Below are 4,740 nucleotides of genomic sequence, written 5' to 3' on the forward strand. Positions count from 1 at the left end.
TTTTTATATGATATCAGATCTCTATATGTATGAAGTTATCTACAAATTTAAGCCTAGAATATTGTTTTTTTACAATAAAAATTAAAATACTAAAAACTAAATAAATTGCCTAGATATACAATATCTGGTTATCTCTCGATATCTCGTTTTATTTGAGTACAAGGAACCAGTTTTAAGGTTATTTGTATTTCTTTTTGCAAAATTTCACATTTTACTTGCTTCTTTTTTATACTTTATGATTGAAAATAAACAAATCTACATATTAGTACAATCAAGTAGTGTAATTAGTAACCTTGTTAAAAGCTGCAATAAAACTAACAGTCATACAGAGATTTTACTGTTTTTAGTTCCTTTTTGATTGGTAAACTTGAAATAAAATCAGTGTGGACTAAAATAAAGTGTTCTTTATTAACCCCACCTCGTCAAAATGTAATTCCTCTTAATTTCATCCTGCACTAGATTGGATAATTGAAGTGAATCTTTCCTACATTTATTGAGTAAGGATTCTTAATTCTGTTCATAAATTGGCCTCATTGAGGTTGATTTACTGAATTAGTTTAGGCTGTTCACTTAGCAAAATGAATTATCACTTTGCAAGGGATAGTTTACTTAGTCTGGTAATGAGGTAAAACTCTTGCTGACCTAATCTAGCCAAACATGTTCAAACATTTTGCAAAGTGAACTTCTCTGCATTCACTAAACTTTGTGAATTATCACTTTCAGAGTAAATTGACCCTAGCAGTATGGCATAGTTTGTATTTATTTTGTGGCTACCCAATGCACAATAAATTTTCAACTGGCAGATAAAAATTAGGCTTTTCAATCATTACTGCATTTTCAGCAGATTATTAACTTTAAAGCAACTGTATAACTAGAATATTCATGTAAAACACAGGCCTCTCTGCAAAGAAAATAGTAAATATTCATCATTTTCACTGCCCATGCTGCTAATTTCTGCAATCTTTATAATGAAAAAAAAAGGCACTTTTTAGAATCATTAGAATTTGACCAAGAAAATGCCTGTCATCTGCTGCACTCAGTGCTTCTGATCACTGGGCCCTGTCCTGAGAAGTGACCCCTGACTGAGAGGTATATATAGAGGTTGGTGGAAAGAACTGCAGAACACAACAGGTGACCAGCAATCTGACTGTTTTGGAAATGTTGCTTTCTAAAGATGCATGGGTAGTAAGAAAGACCTGTTTTTCTATACTTTTATTTTGCATATTTATTTTAAGATGGTTTCACATTAAATTAAATACATTTCTTATTTGCCAATGAAGGGCAAGAAAAGAGGTTTATGGAAATATTACTATATTGTCCCCCTGGTCCCAGGCAAGTTCCCCTATAACAAATCTAGTGACATATTTCCTATGATGACACCCAGATGCCTGTTGAAATCTTTGGAGCTGGACTTGTTGAAGCATGGATTACAATAACTTCCTAAGACTGCTGTAAAAATGTTCATGAGTGGGCTCATCTCTCTCCTCGAGGGTGGTACATTTTATATAGAATTGGAGAAAGTAAATGGTCTCTTTACCCCAAAATATTTATTCTTTGTGACCATACAAGTTAGAGAGGGAGTAGAGCAAAGGCGTATGCAGTTAGAGAGGGCGGCAAAAAGTAGAATCTGTTTCTATTGAGTACTCATTTAAACCATTCTCCAATTCTCTTCACTTACTTCTGGGTGACTATGAATATTTTCAGTGCATGATCCACTCTGCTTTTTTAGTTAGTTACATATTTGTCTTGAGTTACTGTACATTCTAGGCAGATCATTGTTAAAATCTGGTTACTATCAATTAAAACCAAGTTTCAGTTCCATTTTTTAACCCGCATATGTTTTTGCTCCAATCCAACAAACAATACAAACACTAGAAAAATGTAATATGTCTCCTCTTACCAGTCCTTGGGGGGTTGAATATCATAACATTCATCTTTAGGCGTTTTTCTTGACCTGTTGGTCCTGCCATCAAAGTGTATGTTGTCCTGGGCTACACTAACTTATTTTACTGAATAAATCTTCAAAGTTTTTTTGTCCAGAGTGCACAGGACCTGTACAAGTTGATTCTGTTTTTGGGGGTTGCACTTATTGAATAGATATACCAAACATTTTCATGGTTAGTAAGGAGACCAAAATGGATAAAATAAGAGAAAATCATTGTTATGGTATTAATACTATATACTTTAACCGACACTGCTGACATCAAGCTGAAGTCCTCTGACCATGTGTATCCCTACAATCATCTTCAAATTTAAACTGTTTAGTAATTTACTTAGATATTAACAATTGACAATATCTGTTGCTATATTTATTGGTGTCGCTATTATCATTTCATCAGTGAAGTTCATACAGTCAAGCTTTTCATATAAACAGAGTCAATGTTAAACTTTTCTAAATGTACTGCTGTATATTAGAGAAATACTAAAAAGTTCAGATCATGGCTCTGGAGTTGTTCAACCCTGATGTAATCTGTTATAAGTGACCCATTATGCATGTATCCTATAATAAAATAATGCTTTATATTTCAAAATCATAACCACTACTAGGACATTTACAGAATAAAGTAAAGTTAAACATTGAACCATAAGAAATGTCTGTGTCCTCCATTGACTCTTCTTTATTTTCATTGTATCTATCACTGGGAATTCATAATGTTTCAAAAGCCACAGGTCAACTTCAGCAAACCCCCTGATCCAGGCAATGTAAGGAAAGGCCAATGGATGCTAGAAATAATCAGTATAGATTCCAGCTGTAGCACACAAGTATTACTCCCACTTGTTCTAAATGCCCTCCAAGCTTTGGATTTCCATGGGTAATTGCAAGGTTTTTTTTAGCCCAGAGCTGTGTCCGCTACTGTGCAACACGATTGCTGAGCAGTCAATTTCTTCCCCCTTCCATTTCCCTTGCTCACATCGTGCTGACCATGTTGGCTTAGACTGCCTGAGGTTTAGTGCAGCATTGATTTTTTTTCCTCTTTCACAATACTGACAAAACCATAGATCCAAGGCAAATACAGAGGCACATGCAGCAGTGATAAAATATCTCTCACTTAGGTTGAGCAGCATCAAAGATCATCTTTATTTCTATGCATCGGTAAAGTCCCAAATGTTTAAGAATGGATTCCAATTTTCCTAGAACTAATATGCCCTCCAAAATAATCTTTAAAAAAATGAGATATATAAAAAATGTATATCTATAAGAGGATCTTGAACATTTGACCATCAAAGAGAAAGCTGAAAAAGGAACCCATTTAGGAATTCATTGATACTATTCGGAAACAAAGAAACATGTCATAGCATATCAGGAACTGAAAAAAATGGCATATATATATTATAATAATATATATATATATATATGCCACGTTTTTCAGTATATATATACATTTTAAAAAATAAAAACGATTTATATATATATATATATAGAAAATCATTTTTATTTTTTAAAATAAATAACTGTAGTAATAACAGCAATTTTTTTTAAACATTACATTTACTAATTTGTTTTTTTTAATCTCAGAATAGAAATACCCTAAATATTTAATTATATTGAATTTAAATTAGATATTTTATAATAAATAGACATTTTTCATTACACAAAGTTACATAAATTTGACAATGAATTAAAAAATGATGCAGGTTTAAATTCTTAACAAATCCAAGAAGACAACTAAGTCATTTAACCATAGGTGTCAGGGCCCTGGGGGGCCAGGAAGCCTACAAGCACCCAATGACTTGAAGAAAAATCTGAAAAATTGATTATTTTTCTCTGTCTAGAGTAGAAGAGATCTGTGAGTTATAGGTCTTCTGTGTTATAAATTATGCGTTCATGTTTGAATATGAGATACTGTTCCACCTCGGGGCACCTTGAAAGCTCCCCATTTTTTCCCATTTTATACTTTCCTTTTACCCCTTCTTTTTACTCTCCTTACATTACTCTTTCTTCCTTTTTTCTTCTCATTCTAATATTTCTTGAATACAAATATTTAGTTCTTGACTGGAAAAAAAAGCTAATATTTTCCTTAAATAAGTAGCTTTATAGTTGCAGCTTTCAATAGCATTACAAGCAGTAATATATACAATAGCCACAAAAGTCTATGGGACCTGGGGGATGAAAGGGGACCCCATTAGAAGAGCTGGTGAGACAAATCGGACCATAGAAAATGTATGTGCACGATAACACAAATCCTGTACTGTATCATTAAGGATTGCAATTGTTGTTGTCAAAATTGACCCTATCCCCCTTTTGACATTTGGAAATCAAGATGAGCTGATGTCAGACATGCAGGAGGAGACTTCAGAACATTTGTTGCTAGAATAAATTAGTTTAATTAGAAGTTTAAATTATGTTCCTGGAGTAATTGTGTAGTTCTGATATATATATAGAAAATTATAAAATATTGTGCTGGTCATTATTATTGCTACTACAACTGTTTTATTTTTAATGACTATTACAGCACTTTTTTCATCACTCGTTCATGTGATGGTGTTGACTGTGATGGTGGTGGAAGAGGTGGAAGAACATAGAATTTACACTGGGGACCTGTTTTCTAAAATACTGAAAAACACTAGTGAGTCTCTGAGGACATGGTGGTTAGCTGGAAAACGATTGTTATAAGTCAATTCCCAGCATTGAAGTCCTATCTCTCATAACAACTTCAGTCCACAGCTCTGGACCATAGTAGTGTTTTATTATGCTGACAGCTCTCCTGCTACTTGTCCTTATTTTGGGAATATTATTAC

The sequence above is a fragment of the Pyxicephalus adspersus genome, chromosome 2 (genome assembly GCF_032062135.1).
Source record: "Pyxicephalus adspersus chromosome 2, UCB_Pads_2.0, whole genome shotgun sequence".
NCBI classification, from domain to species: domain Eukaryota; kingdom Metazoa; phylum Chordata; class Amphibia; order Anura; family Pyxicephalidae; genus Pyxicephalus; species Pyxicephalus adspersus.